The 15,572-nt window shown below is 41.2% G+C and overlaps 2 long non-coding RNA genes across 2 annotated transcripts in view; one reads left to right on the top strand and one right to left on the bottom strand.

Annotated features, from left to right (window-relative positions):
* The window catches only part of LOC146347163 (uncharacterized), a 44,686-nt gene extending 43,119 nt beyond the window's left edge, over positions 1-1,567 (top strand). The window contains exon 5 of the long non-coding RNA XR_014790172.1: positions 1,055-1,567. This is a non-coding gene — a long non-coding RNA (uncharacterized LOC146347163). The remainder of the gene's footprint in view (positions 1-1,054) is intronic.
* LOC146347164 (uncharacterized) lies at positions 1,171-9,491 on the bottom strand. Its single transcript, XR_014790173.1, has 3 exons — positions 9,323-9,491; positions 2,737-2,845; positions 1,171-2,204 (listed from the first exon to the last, which is right to left on the bottom strand). It is a non-coding gene; the product is annotated as an uncharacterized LOC146347164 (long non-coding RNA).
* Positions 9,492-15,572: the final 6,081 nt, after the last annotated feature.

A 15,572-nucleotide genomic window follows, 5' to 3' on the forward strand; every position in this document is an offset into this window, starting at 1 on the left:
AGCTATGACAGCCGCCATTCATGGCCGCAGCAGTGGCCAGCTGGGAGACCAGAGACCAGTGGCCAGCTGGAGCTGCCGCATCTGCCGCCGCATCCGCCACCAGGTAAGCTCCGTCCCAGGGGGATTCCACAGGGGGGGAGGCCGTTCACATGGACTCACTGGAGTCCATGGCGGAATTCTCTGACATCCCTACTCAAAATATATGTTGATGGGGGGCTGAGATGGCAGTGACTGCTCAGAAAAGGGATCTTGGGGTTGTAGTAGATAGCTCTATGAAAACTTTAACCAAGGTGCAACTGCTGCATCAAAGGCAAATTCCATGTTTGGAATGACTAGAAAAGGAAGCAAAATAAAATTACTAATATCATAATAGCTTTATATAAATCTATACTGTGAACACATTTGGAATACTATGTACAGTTCTAGTCACCACATCTCAAAAAGGATATTGTAGAGCTGGAATCGAAGAAAAGGGCAACCAAAATGACTAAGAAACTGGAGCAATGGCACCATGAGGAACGGTTACAACCTTGGGGGCTTTTTAGCTTAAAAACAAGATGAGTAATGGAGACATGATAAAGATGTATAAAACTATTCATGGTGTGGAGAAAGTGGATAGGGAGACTCTTTCATAATACTAGAACATGGGGTTATCCCATGTAGGTGAATGGTGGAGATTCAGGACAGAGAAAAGGAAGTATTCATACAGTACATAATTAAACTATGGCATTTACTAACACAACATGTAGTGATGTCCACCAACATGGACAGTCTTAAAAGGGGACTAGACAAATGTATGGAGGATATGGCTATCAATGGCTACTAGTCATGATGGTGATATATTACCCCCAGGTTCAGAGTCAGCATGCCTCTGAATGCCAGTTGCTGGGGAACATGAGCAGGAAGGTGCTATTGCACTCCTATTCTGCTTTTGGGCTTCCTATGTATATCTGGTTGGCCACTGTAGGAACAGAATGCTGAACTAGGTAGGCCTTTGGTCTGATCCATCATAGCTCTTCTTATGTTCAACTGAAACATCTGTATTATTCTCCAGGTCCCATCACTGTCAGTGGTGAAGCAGGTAGTGTCCAAACATAAGGCCTTCTCTGTTGTGGCACCCTGGCATTGGAACTTTCTCCCCAGAAAAATTCATCTGACACAGAGTTTGTTGTCTTTTCTGCACCTTTTATTTTCCTTTTGAGACTTTGTTTTTAACTTGAATTGTTCCTGGTTATGCTGCTGTTCTTTTGTTATTAATTGTTCATCATGTTAACTCATTTTCTGTTTAATATTTGAAAGCCTCTGTGGGACCTTTATCAAATGCTTAAATAAATGAAATACTAAAATCAAGTTTTGAATTAAAGGAGGAGTATGGGAGGGAAGGGCAGGAAAATCTCTGGACAGCATCAAGCTACTAAGGAAAAAGTTCAACCACAAAGCTTTAAAATATTTTTTTTTTAAGAAAAAAAAAAACATTTGATAAACTCTTAAAAAAATATCTGGAAGTACTGTTATTCTCTAGCTCAGATTATGAGAAATACTGAATAAAGTTATTGAAGAAAAGGCTAAAGGAGTATTTGTTCCTCAAAGTTTAATTTACAGGTTTAATATATACCTGCCTTTAGGAGATGTCAAATACTTTCACAGATACGACACAGTTATGTCAGGAAAAAGTAAATTATTTCTGCTCTTGGTTGGTCAGTTCATGTCAAGAGCTGACTAACTTTCCATTTTTCTTGATTCCTGAGACAACATTCTTGCATTTGTCAAAACCAGATATAAGTTGACAGGAAAGAGGTTACTGAGGTGGGAGACAAGATAAAACATGTGCTTTAAAGGAAACTACTTTTAAAAATCCAGTGTTCAAACATACTTTAAGATGTTAAAAACCAGTGAAAACCTCCAAAGTCTAAAACAGAATATGTCTCCAATAAATAACTTCAACTCTATCAAATTAACAAAAAAATTGTTAGTAAAAGATGTCAGAATCTGGACAAAATGCATTCACAAAGCATGAATCTGGGCTAGTGGGAGTTGCCTTTTAATGGTCAGAATAGAGCTACATGATCTCATTATTACCAACTCTTGACATAAAAAAACAGTGCTTCCTGGAAAAGTGACTATTAAGAAATGTGTTGGTTTTCTGTTCCAATCCACAGGGCATAGGTAATAGCTGGCTTAAATCCACTCCTTCTTCAATATGCCTTAAAAAAAAGAAGAAAATGTGAAATCAAGAATGCCCAAGTTCAGAGATACATTAGAATGTGTGTCATGGTTATTTTCTGTCCCTACACAAACAATTCTATCTCACATCTTTACAAAACTGTCATGTCAGACTATCTAGGTAGACTATCATATACGATGGCATTATGATAGATTTTTAAACCAACGCTAATGTAGGGCAACCCCCCCCCCCAAATTAAGGATGCCATCCTGAACACATTTATTGGGAGTAAGAAGCACCACTGAAAACAATAGGATATTCCCAAGTACTCATGGATAGGTTTGAGCTGTAGGTATCATCTGTTTGTTGTATTGCTATTAGACACATTAACAACAGTGTCATGTTACAAAACTATGATTGCTGCATTTAAAAAAATTCTTTTTCACTCTTGACTCAGGCTACCATCCAGCAAGGGGCTACTTAATATTGATCAGACAGTGTAACTACATCAGCTGTGTTATTCAATAAAATTAATTCATTACTTCCTTAGAACCAGCAAAATCTTTATTAACCTTGAAGGAATAATCATGATCAAAATATCACTCAGCAACTATGTAGAACAGCAGCTTATCCACCATTTTTTGGATCCTCATGGACAACTCAGCTCAACATGGATCAAACCTATAGGGGATGGGAAACATTCATCTTAGTCTCATTCGCTTTGATGGTTCAGACCTACACTGTTGCAAATTCCAGCCAATTTCTGTACAACTTATTGCTGAAGTACACAGTTGCAACTACTTGTTGGTTGAACAGATCCCATTACTATTGCATGAATGGTAACCACCTGCAGTACTATTTTTGAGAATTGACATACCTAGCGGAGGCTGATGGCTCCAGTTTCAGAGGAGTGGTGATTCCATTCTGGGTTTTAGTTAGAACCAGCCAGATCTCTAAAGATGCTATACAAGGTACTGAACCCATTTGGGGGATAGCATGCAGCACCTTGGATAACAGCTTTAGGGTTCTGGATGGTTTAAATAAAACCCAGAATGGAAGCATAACCCCCCCCCCCAAACTGGAGCCACTAGCCTCTACTGGACATACCCATTTCTGGCTTCTAAGGGACACACAGAATTTTCCTAGTGACCATCACTATCTTTGAATGGAGCCCGGTGTAGTGACATTTTATCCAGAATTTTACATATCACTATATATCCAGTCTCAGTATGGCTTTGTAGGTCTTTAAAATATAAGAGCCAGTTACAGAGAACTGATTGGTTGGTTTAATGTTACTGTAGTACTTGGCTTGTTGCAGTAATGTTCCCAAGGTTTACAAATGTGAAATCCTATAATTAGCAGTAGTTCAGGCAAGATGTAAAATCTTATAATTAAAACTTACTAGTCATTCTAACTGGTACAAGCAGTTCTACAATGAGGACTGTGTCTTAAATTTTGTTCTTCAGTATGGATACTCAAACACAAAAGTGTATGCATGCATCAGTCAATCATTTAATTTATTGGTAATTAGTTTTTGGTTGTTTCTGTTTTTTGTCTTTGCTTCTGCATTTAGCTATTAGCTTGTTGAATAGGTGTTTTAATGATTGATTTTTGGTTTTTTTGCTTTTTATATTTTATAAGTTGCTTTAAGCTTTTGAGGGAGGGGAAAGCAGAGTATAAATTCTTTAAATAAATAAGCAGGAGCGTATACATTTATTCCATATGTGCATTTTCCCCTTCACATTCACTGCCATGGTATTTCCCCTTCATGGTACATTTAGAACAGAAAAGCCACCACTGAAACTTGTTTGTATCCTTCACAATTCTTTTATAGATATAGATATAGATATAGATAAATGTAAAATTGAATGCTTGATTTCAACATCCAAGTTTACAACAACAAAAGTCTTTCTCATCTTATAGAACTATACTGCATATTCTGTAAGAAAATGAGTTCATTTTTCTGTGAAGCCAGTCAGTAGTGCAGCTCCATGTCTCTAACGGACATTCATTATGTCCATTAATTTGTCCATTTCAGCAATGTCCAATGTTTTGATACACCTTTGACAACTGACATGTTCCATGTGTACTTCATACCCAGATAACTGTAACAGAGTGTAAAATATCTCATGAAAAGTGGCTCTCAGTAATGAACATTCATTTTTTGGAACACAGGTATTAGCACCACTATGTCAAATAGCAGTAATTTACTCTACATAGTAGTAAAGTAGTAAATGGTCCTCCAGGTGTATGAGCATCAGGGCCAGCATTTGCATTCAGCACTCTCAGAGCTTCATCACACAAGGCTTTTTATCCCACAACTTACCGGGGATTCTGCTTCTGGATTCTTTGCAGGATTAAGCTTGGTTCTTTACACAGCAGTTTTTTCTTTAAATGCATAATGCTGTCTGCCATTTACACTGGTGGGTGGGGCCTGCTGTGATGTTATTGGCTGTCAGCAGCATTGTACGTCCTCTATCCACCCTCTGTGGGATAGCCCCACCCCCTCTCAACATGAACTTCTCCATTTCAACTTCCTTGTCTCCCCTTTTCACTTCCACTTCTTTGGATCCTTAGCTTGGCAACTTTTACATAGAATTCACAGTACTTTGGAAGTCTGTTCTGTGCCCTGCCCCACCTCCAAGCATTCAGTTACCTTTTCCTCATTTGTGTGTACATGGGGATTGAGTAGAAAGGAGTTAAACTTTTCTGGGCAGCAAATGCAGAGCAGAGTCCAGTACTAGCTACAATCCCCCCGCGCATCTCATTATAAAGCACTGAAAGCAGGAGGGAGCTGAAAGGGGTTGCATGTATAGAATCCATAGTACTTCCACAACTTCCGAAGTCTGCTCCCCCCACACACATGCACACACAGAAAGCAAGCAGTTACACTTTCCTCATGTGTGTGGATGTGGGGGCTGGGTGGAAAGGGGTTAAAACTTTTCTTTACAGCATCTGCAGAGCTGAGCAATTTCCCCATCCCATGAGGCAGCTGCAGCCGACGTGGCTGATGGGGGAGGAGGCAGCAGAGGGGACTCCCACTGCTTCATCATTGCTGACATCACACCTGGACCACATAGAGCAGATCTAACACAATGGCAGAAGCACACAGGCAGGCAGTCGTGGTCTCATTCTGGAACTGCAGAAAATACCGCCCTTCCCCATTCAGAGAAAACATAGGAAAAGCCAGTAGAAAGCACAGGATGAACACTGGAGGAGAACATCATGCAAAGCAGCGGAAAATACCATGCCTGAAGAATGACAGCCGCCGCACTACAAAACTCTTGCATGGAGAAGCCCTCAGTTTCTGAGACTTCATTGGTGCTGACGCCTTCTACGGCCAGGCAGCAGCCCATGCCCCCAGTTTCAGGTTTACCTTGTGACAGGTGACTGTGAGCTGGCTATCATTTTAAATTTCTTTTAATGTCCTGAACACAGCAGTACTACATTGGGGCACTGTGGGATATTTAAAATGAAACCCAGCTTGCAGCTACCCACTGCAGATTGTGGCACCAGTCCCCGCACCGTGGGAGAAAAAAGCTACCAGGGAGCCTCCTTAGGGATGTATGGATTTTGTTAGATCTGTTATGTCTATGTTTCATGGATTGTCAGACGTCTTTCATTCCGTCATCTGCTTGTCAACAGAACTGCACTTTCTCAGTTCACTGCACTTTCGTTTACATTGGAAATCACCCCCTAACCCGCATTTTCCTGCTTTAGCCTATGGGGGAAATGCACATTTTTGGTCAGTGTTTAACTCAATGGGACTTACTTCTGAGAAGACATGTATGGGATTACACTATTCGTTACAAAAATGTGACAAACAGCAACAAAGTCAAACAGCTCTTAGGTACTTTATAAATTACTAAAAGGTAAAGGTGTCCCCAACCAGTCATGTCCGACTCTAGGGTGTGGTGCTCATCTCCATTTCTAAGCCAAAGAGCCAGCGCTGTCCAAAGACGCTTCCGTGGTCATGTGGCCGGCGCGACTGAACACCGAGGTGCACGGAACGCTGTTACCTTTCCCGCCGAGGCAGTACCTATTTATCTACTTGCAATTTCTTGCTTTCGAACTGCTAGGTTGGCAGAAGCTGGGAATGAAGACGGGAGCTCACTCGGTCACGCAGCACTCGAGTCTCAAACTGCTGTCCTGCCGATCTTCCGGTCTGCAGTTCAGCATCTTAACCACTAAGTAGCCATTTCTTTTTGGAAGTACTGACAAAATTCAATAAATGGTCATGTCTACCTTTTTGTGCCAAGTTCTTATTTCTGAGTTATTACCTACTTCTTATAATTTTGAGAGATTAAGGGCACAACCCTATGGATGTTTAGACAGAGAAAAGGCCTACAACTCCCAGCATTCTCCAGCCAGCCATGCTGGCTGGGGAATGCTGGGAGTTGTAGGCCTTTTCTCTGTCTAAACATCCATAGGACTGTGCTCTTATATATTTTCCTGTATTTCAACAAATTCATGCTATTCTAGAATTATAGCTTTTGGTTGTGATATTCTAGAATTATAACACACAAACATGCCCTGCCCTTAATTTTGAATACGCAATTATTTAAAATAGTACTTTCTGAGAATACAACAAATATATAAAATTAACTCCAAATGTGGTGGACTGAGTCCCTAAGCTCAGTACGGAATGACTGAAGCATGCCAGAGACAGTGACCAAACAGGAGAGAACACAATATGATGGTTGAAGCATCTTTTACAAATGAAGGAGAAAAAACGTTTAGGGAGAAATAAATGATTTTCTTCCAGCAAAGAGTTTTAGACACCTTATGCTGCTCCTTCAGTATAATATATTGTTGGGATATAATTTCACTTCCAACGGCAAAACAAGGATATTCTTATCCTTCTGGTGTATATCTAGCTCCGACACATTGCTGTTTTTAATATCCACTAAATCCTAATAGGTTTGACTTACAATATGCTAGGAGAACATACAGATACCATTCTTCCCCAAAGGGACAATCAAGAAACTGATTGCAAACACCTCAGTTGCAGTGGATTGTGGAATGTGAACTACCTACTTTTTTGCTCCTTTTCACGCATCACAAGAATAAATCAATGCACAGCTAAAACAGCTATATTCCAGTGTTTTCCAAATCAAATTACCTATCAAAACATTTTTACCTTTAGCTTGGTATCCACCCACAAGCAACCTGGCTATTTATTAGCTCCTGAAATGCAGCCCATTCCCATGAATGATTACTCAGAAAGATATCCCACTGAGTTCAATGGGTCTTACACTCAAGAGAGTTTGGGCAAGATTGCAGCTATTGTGTGATGGACTACTGTTGGGAGACTCAGCTCTTGCTGAGTCAGCCAAGGTTTAGGGTGGCACAGTCTAAGGAACAAAACATGTCAAAGCAAGGAGACATGACAAATAGTTCAAGTAAAGACTGAACAAGGTGGGGCACTACACTGGATAGCAAGGAAAAGGAAATTCTGTTGCTATTTTGAGAAGCAACCCTTAAATGGGTCAGCCTGTGCAACATGACAGTACATAGACTGAATCCCAGCTTGTCACTCCAGTTTTAGGACCTACTATTTGCTTTAGGCCTAGCAGCTGCTGACCTGAGTGAAAATAATTAGGGCAGGAATGGGGAGCCTGCAGCCTAGATCGCAGGGGTTCCCCATATGGCCTTTAAGTTCTTCTGCTGCTATCTCCTATTAGTGATTGTAGATAAAATGGTATTTAAAGGTATTTAAACTCTGCCCTTAAATACCGTCCATAGAACTGAGCCATGGTTTGCAGGCATGAAAGCTATTGCACTGGGGCTTACGCCTGAGTACACACATGCATAGAATTGAGACATGTTTTTAATGCTTGGTGGGAAAATGCGCAAACTGGTAAGAATTACATCTGATCCTGCCCTCTTTGGTCTCTTTGTCCTTGACCCTGCCCTTAGCCCCCCCCCTTGCTTGAAAGTGCCTCCAAAACCCTTCCCAAATTGGAATTTGGCTCCCAGCTGAAAAAGGCTCCCCACCCCTTAATTAGAGGATGGTGAAAAAATGAAACTTTCTCCAAGTCTAGCTCAGACATTAGCAGCTCCTCTTACTATGGAATCTGTTGATGGCAGACTTGCTAAAATGGTGACTCCGCCTCATCAGCCTGGTCATTCTCATCTAGAGAATGTAAAACCATATAGAAAGTATGGTTCGCCATTTAGGAAGTAAAAACAACATTTATGGAGGCCATGAGGATTATAGATACAATAACTTTTCCTTGCTTTCAGTACACAAAGTAACATTTAAATTATTGGTGTTACAGCATTGTATGGGTTTGACTCTAAACTATAAATTCTTGAAAGTGTCTTGATCCAGAAATAAAATGTGGTATTTTTTAAAAACAGAAAAATTGCCAGAAAATTGTATAATGCCATCCTAAACACATCTGCTCAGAAGTAAGCCCCATTGAGTTTAATGGGACATTTTCTCTATGTAAGTGCCTAATCATCTACACCTTGCTATTCACTGGAGTATTTATTTATTTAATATCCAGACTTTCTACTATGAAATGGCACTCAGGGCAGCTAACAATAAGAGGCAATATTTAAAATAAAAATGTAGTTAAAATAATCATAGAAGAAATATATTAAAAACACAACTAAAACACAACAGTACAACTGAATTGTCTTTTTGATCTGCTTATAACTACAATGTAAATCAGTGCAGAAATTTCATAAAAGCAAGCATTATAGCTTTCCAAATCCAAAGTACATATAACTCCTCTCAGAAATACACTTTGGAATCTCCCTGATACATACATGCGTACGCCAGAGAAATGTAAAAGTCTGTAAGGTTGATGCTTACAGAACTACACAATGAACTGTTTTTGAGTCTCTGTTCATAGGGAGTATTCCATGCTACTTTTCCAGCAAGATGAGATAGTATGATGTGGTAGGAAGGAGCAGATCCCAGATCCCAGAAAGTCCATTTCAAGAAGCTGTCAGAAACAGGATTATCTCCCTGAATCAACAGGAGCAGTGATGCTGCCAAGATACATTTGCCCAAGAGGCGAGCATTACAACTCTTGGATTTTTCTCCAGCTTTGACTTTAACCCCAGATAAAGAAGTGTTCTCTTTCTACCCATCCAGACCCCAACCTATTCTCTCATTGAGTCCTGCACAACTCCTATACCACTTACCAGGCTAGTACTTTGTTAGTGGTGGAAGAAAGCCATGGGAAGCAAGAAGAAGAGAGGGACATTTCACTCCCCAATAGCACCTGGCATACCACTAAGCAGCAACACCAAGCTGCAAGGGTCCTGCTTTCCCAAGGCTCAGGCTGGACTAGCAGACGAAGGCCAATAACTAAAAGATCCTTGGGAGTGTCACACAGATTAGAGAGCAATAGGCAGTCCAAAGGTACTTGTGAGGGATGCAGTCAAAGAGGAAGTGAGATAACACACCACAGCTGACAAGGTTCAGCTGGAAAGTGTAGTCAAAAGGCGGCCCAGAGATAGTCACAAGGAGTTCAGTCTAATGGAGAGCTAGGGATCCAAGGGCAAGGAGGACTGAAACCAGAACAGTAAGATAACATTGTGTTAAATAACTCTTCCAGCTCACAACTGCTGTTCTTAAGCAGAGGCTGTCAGAGCCCCACCCAGCATCCAGCTGCAGCTTGTTAGTAGCATCTGGAAAAAGTCTCCTCTTGATGAGCCCCCTTAACCCCAAGGAGTCCTCTGCTGCAGTCTGGCACTTCTCCTGGGCTCAAAGAGCTTGGCCTGCCTCTTCACTCTACATTGCTCTTGGGGGGGTCTCTCCTCTTTTGACTCTGAAGTGGGTCCACCCTCCTTCTGCAGGGGTAGGTCCTGGGTGGGCATTACTGGGAGCTCTGGCAGGTCCTTAGCCCCAGTAGCTGCTGGAGGCTCTGGGTCTTCCTCCAAGGAGGACTTGTGCAGTGGGGGTATCACACCGTAGCCCTTGAAAGGGATATGGCCATTATCTCCCAGTCCTACTTCTCCCTACTTGCTTCTGCCACTGAAAAAGCACTGCTCCTCCCTTCCCTCTGAATTTTGATTGCCTTGGAAATAAGCTCAGCTATTTTCCTATTTAAGGAGGGGGCAAAGGAGTACTGAAGGAGGATAAGGAGATTGTAGAGAAGCTGAATTAATTCTTTTCAGATGTCTTCACTGCAGAATATATGGGACAGATACCTGTGCGTGAACTGATGTTTTCAGGAAGGGAATCTGAGTAACTGAGGCAAATAGTGGTGACAAAAGATGAAGTTCTCAACCTTATTGATAAATTGAAAGCAAATAAATCACTGGGCCCAGATGGTATCCATCCTAGAGTTAGCAAAGAAATCAAATAGGAATTTGCTGCTCTTCTAACCAAAATATGCAACATGTCCCTAATATCAGCCTCTATGCCAGAAGACTGGAAGATGGCCAATGTAACACCAATTTTAAAAAAAGGGATCCAGGGCAGATCTGGGAAATTACAGGCCCATTAGCTTAATGTCTGTTCCAGGGTAAATTGGTTGAAGGCATTATTAAAGATAAAATTAGTAAGCATTTAGAAAGACAAGCCCTGCTGAAAAAGAATCAACACTAACCTTTTAGAGTGTCAGTAAACATGGAGACAGGGGTGATCCGGTAGACACTGTTTACTTGGACTTCCAAAAGGCTTTTGACAAAGTCCCTCACCAAAGACTCCTGAGCAAACTTAGCAGTCATGGAATCAGAGGACAGGTCCTCTTAAGGATCAGTAACTGGTTAAAGAACAGAAAGTAGGAATAAATGGTAAATTCTCCCAATGGAGAGAAGTAAACAGTGATGTCCCACAGGGGTCTGTATTAAGACCAATGCTTTACAGCCTGTTCATAAATGATCTGGAATTAGGAGTGAGCAGTGAAGTGGCCAAGTTTGCAGATGACACCAAATTATTTAGGGTGGTTAAAACAAAAAGGGATTGTGAAGAGATCCAAAAGGATCTCTCCGAACTAAGAGAATGGGCATCCGAATGGCAAATGTGGTTCAATGTAAGCAAGTGTAAAGTGATGCATGTTGGGGCAAAAAATCCCAAGTTCAAGTATAGCCTGATGATGGGATCTGAGCTAACAGTGACCAACCAGGAAAGAGATCTCGGGGTTGTGGTGGGCAGCTCAATGAAGATGTCAGCCCAGTGTGTGGCTGCTGCAAACTCCATGTTAGACATAATTAGAAAAGTTATTGAGAATAAAACTGCCAAAATTATACTGCCCTTATACAAATCTATAGTGCGGCCACACTTGGAATACTGTGTCCAGTGCTGGTCACCACACCTAAAAAAAGATACTGTGGAGCTGGAAAAACAAGTGCAGTAAAGGGCAACTGAATTGATCAAGGGGTTGGAGCATCCCCCCTATGAGAGAAGGCTACAACAGCTGGGATTGTTTAGCTTGGAAAAAAGGAGGATAAAGGGAGACATGATAGAGGTGTACAAAATTATGCATAGTGTGGAGAATGTGGATAGGGAGACATTTTTCTCCCTCTCTCAAAATACTAGAACCCGGGGTCATCCTATGAAGGTGATTGGAGGGAGATTCAGGACAGATAAAAGGAAGTGCTTCTTCACACAGCACATAGTTAAACTATAGCATTCACTACCACAGGATGTCATGATGGCCACCAATCTGGATGGCTTTAAAAGGGGGTTGGACAAATTCCTGGAGGAGAAGGCTATCAATGGCTACTAGTCCTGATGGCTATGTGCTGTCTCCAGTACCAGAGGCAGTGAGCCTATGTACACCAGTTGCTGGGGAACATGGGTGGGAGGATGCTGTTGCACTCATGCCCTGCTTTTGGGGTTGACAGCTGGTTGGCCGCTGTGTGAACAGAACGTTGGACTAGATGGGCCGTTGGACTGATCCAGCATGGCTCTTCTTATGTTCTTAAGCCAACTATGTCCAAAGTTCAACTGAGTGCTTATCCAAGCAGGATTTGAAGACTCCTGTCAAGATGTTCCTCTAATAGAAGCAGCATTGTGGATTGGGAGCCTCACTTTGTGAGATTATTGTTGCACCCTCTACCTGCTCCTCTGAGGACCTCTAGGAAAGTGTACCACATTGTTTGTTGGCTGATTTAGACAGGTATGAGATATTCAGGTTCAGAACCTTTTAACTCCTCCTCCTTCTTTCACCTGAAAGAACAATAGAATAGAGAGTTCCTTCACAGACTGTAGTTCTGGCATGCATCTTTAGAAAATGTAATATGATAAAACATTCATTTTTATCTGTAGTGTTGATTATTTACTATATTTAATTCTGATTTTAGCTGTGGCAGTTGCAAGGGCCATGAGACCTCCCGACAGACAATCTCTGGGTCTATATCAAAGGGGGCTGAGAGCTAGATTACACAAGTGGTTAATTAGCACTTCTGAAGAGTAATGTTTTGCCTACCATATTTTCATCTCAGTGTAATTGTTCAGAGGTTAATCCCAAGTATTAGCAAGGGAAACTTTTCTTCATTGACTTTCTAGTTCAAAATATTAAGAATACTTTCTTGGACTCACTCTTAATTTAATTTTTAAATATAGTAAATACTAAACCCTGAGGAGAAAAATTAAAATCTATTATCCTACCCATGCTAATTCCAAGCTTATTTTATATACATGAATCACACTAGCTGTTCTAAATGCTTGCTTTAAAAGATTACATGTTCATTACCCTTTGTTATGTAGTCTAAGCATGTATTTTGCTATAAGCACCACCATTTGAATGAGGGATTTGTTCCTGAATCAAAACATTTGTAAAAGGCAGGCAGCTTAATTTGTGTATATGCTGTGGTTAATGTAAGTTCAATGGAGAATATGCAAAACTAGCACACATACACATTACACACATTCACATTAAAATGTATACATATTGACACATCCTAAACAGGAAATTTCACATATTGGCAGGCCAGCATGCACCTAAGGCCTGAAATTCTTAGCAGAAACAGATATAGCTATGAAGGATCTCACAGTAGCCAGGAGAGCTGGAAACGTCTATCTTCTTTAAAATATAGTTCCTATTATCTAGTAGCAGCAGATCTCAGATTTTGTGCCAGAACTTCCTGTGTTCATCATTTGGTGGAGTAATGAATGGTCACACACTCCCACTGGGAAGTACTCTGTGTATTATTTACACCATGAGGAACTGGCATCACCATGATAAATATCTGAAATCTGGACATAGGGAAATCTAGATCTGTGTAGTATTTAGGGAGCAGAGGCAAACCTGAGTACTCTCTTCTTCTAGTACAGTTTGAGAGGCAGAAAATGTTACATCTTTTAAATGTCTCCTGAAAACACACCTTTTCACCCAGACTTTCCCTGGGCTGTAAGTGCTGCTGGGTTTTACTTTGGTTTTACCTGGTACTTTTAAAAGGTTTATATTATTTTTGATCATGTTGTATTTTATGGTTTGAATTAGTTAGTGTGAACTGCCCAGAGACCCTCTGCTATTGGGCAGTATAGAAATGTAAGCAAGCAAGCAAGAAAACAAAATAGCACCTATGTAGAATTCAGGTAGAGCAGTCAGTTGTGGGGTGAGACTGTCCAAGTACAAGCTCATTAGGGTGCAATCCTATGCATGTTTAGACAGAGGAAAGGCCTACAACTCCCAGCATTACCCAGCCAGCAAGAATGGCTGGGGAATGCTGGGAGTTGTAGGTCTTTTCTTTGCCTAAACATGCATAGGATTGTGCCCTTAATCAACTCCAGGTTTCTAAACTGAGGGGATGGATCCAGCAGATCTAGTCATCCTTAGAGCAGACCCACTGAAATCAATGAAACTGGTTATTTATGACTAATTTAAGCCCCATTGATTTTAATAACTCTGTCTAGGTATTACTAAGTCTAGATCCAACCCCAGATATTTATTAAAAGTTTCAAGAGAATAGAATAAGAGAAAATGAAGTTGCGCTAACATTGGAATTAACTGTATTTCCTAAATGGTCTTATATGGTTACTATTTAAGACAAGTTCAGCACTTACAAAGAGGACAGCATCCTTTGACGTGCATCCCTTACACAGGAGATAATTATACAGTGTTTATAATTATGTTGCATTTGGAAGGTTTTAAAAAAAATCAAAAATTGCTTTGGGACTCCCTTTAGTTGCGTGAAGTTATACATAAATCTAATAAACTAAACCATGAGTAGGCAACCCTTTTGGGCCATGGGCATATTTGGCAGTTTAAGAAACTGACATGGGCACTACCACAAAATGGTTGCCATGAGAGACATGGAAAAGGCAAGGTAACCTTCCCAAAAGCTTAGGTGAAAGGTAGAGGTTGCATCTGAGCCCCAGCACAACAAACAACTCCTCTGAACTCACAGTTTTCAGCACCAGCAGAAACCTATTTCACTTTCACAGCAATCCCAGTTGCCAGTAACAAAATGAGTTAATTTTAAAAAATGTGGGAGAGGTAATGCACCTTGGAGGGTCCCAAGAAAGGTGTCTTATATTGGTGACTGTGGGCACCATGTTGTTGTTGTTGTTGTTCAGTCATTCAGTCGTGTCCGACTCTTCGTGACCCCATGGACCATAGCACGCCAGGCCTTTGTGTCCTGCGCTGTCTCCCGGAGTGTGCTCATATTCATTGCATCAGTGATGCTATCTAGCCATCTCATCCTCTGCCGTCCCTTTCTCCTTTTGCCTTCAATCTTTCCCAGCATCAGGGTCTTTTCCAGAGAGTTTTCTCTTCGCATTAGGTGGCAAAATATTTGAGCTTCAGCTTCAGTATCTGTCCTTCCAAGGAGCAGTCAGGGTTGATTTCCTTTAGGATTGACTGATTTGACCTCCTTGCAGTCCAGGGGACTCGTAAGAGTCTTCTCCAGCACCACAGTTCGAAAGCATCGATTCTTCGGCGCTCAGCCTTCCTTATAGTCCAGCTCTCACACCCATACGTTGCTACTGGGAAAACCATAGCTTTGATTACACGAACCTTTGTCGGCAAGGTGATATCCCTGCTTCTTACTATGCTGTCTAGGTTTGCCATAGCTTTCCTCCCCAGGAGCAAGCGTCTTTTAATTTCATGGCTACAGTCACCGTCTGCGGTGATCTTGAAGCCGAAGAAAATAAAATCTGTCACTGCTTCCATTTCTTCCCCTTCCATATGCCAGGAAGTGATGGGGCCAGATGCCATGATCTTTGTTTTTTTAATGTTGAGTTTTCAAACCAGCTTTTGCACTCTCTACTTTCACCCTCAACAAGAGGCTCTTTAAATCCTCTTCACTTTCTGCCATTAGGGTGGTATCGTCTGCATATTGGAGGTTGTTGATAATTCTCCCAGCAATCTTGATTCCGACCTCTGATTCATCCAACCCGGCATTTCTCATGATGTACTCTGCATATAAATTAAATAAGCAGGGTGACAATATACAGCCTTGTCATACTCCTTTCCAAATTTTGAACCAATAGGTTGTT

The sequence above is a fragment of the Heloderma suspectum genome, chromosome 4 (genome assembly GCF_057233095.1).
Source record: "Heloderma suspectum isolate Gila_16-S chromosome 4, 16-S_ref, whole genome shotgun sequence".
Lineage (NCBI taxonomy): Eukaryota > Metazoa > Chordata > Lepidosauria > Squamata > Helodermatidae > Heloderma > Heloderma suspectum.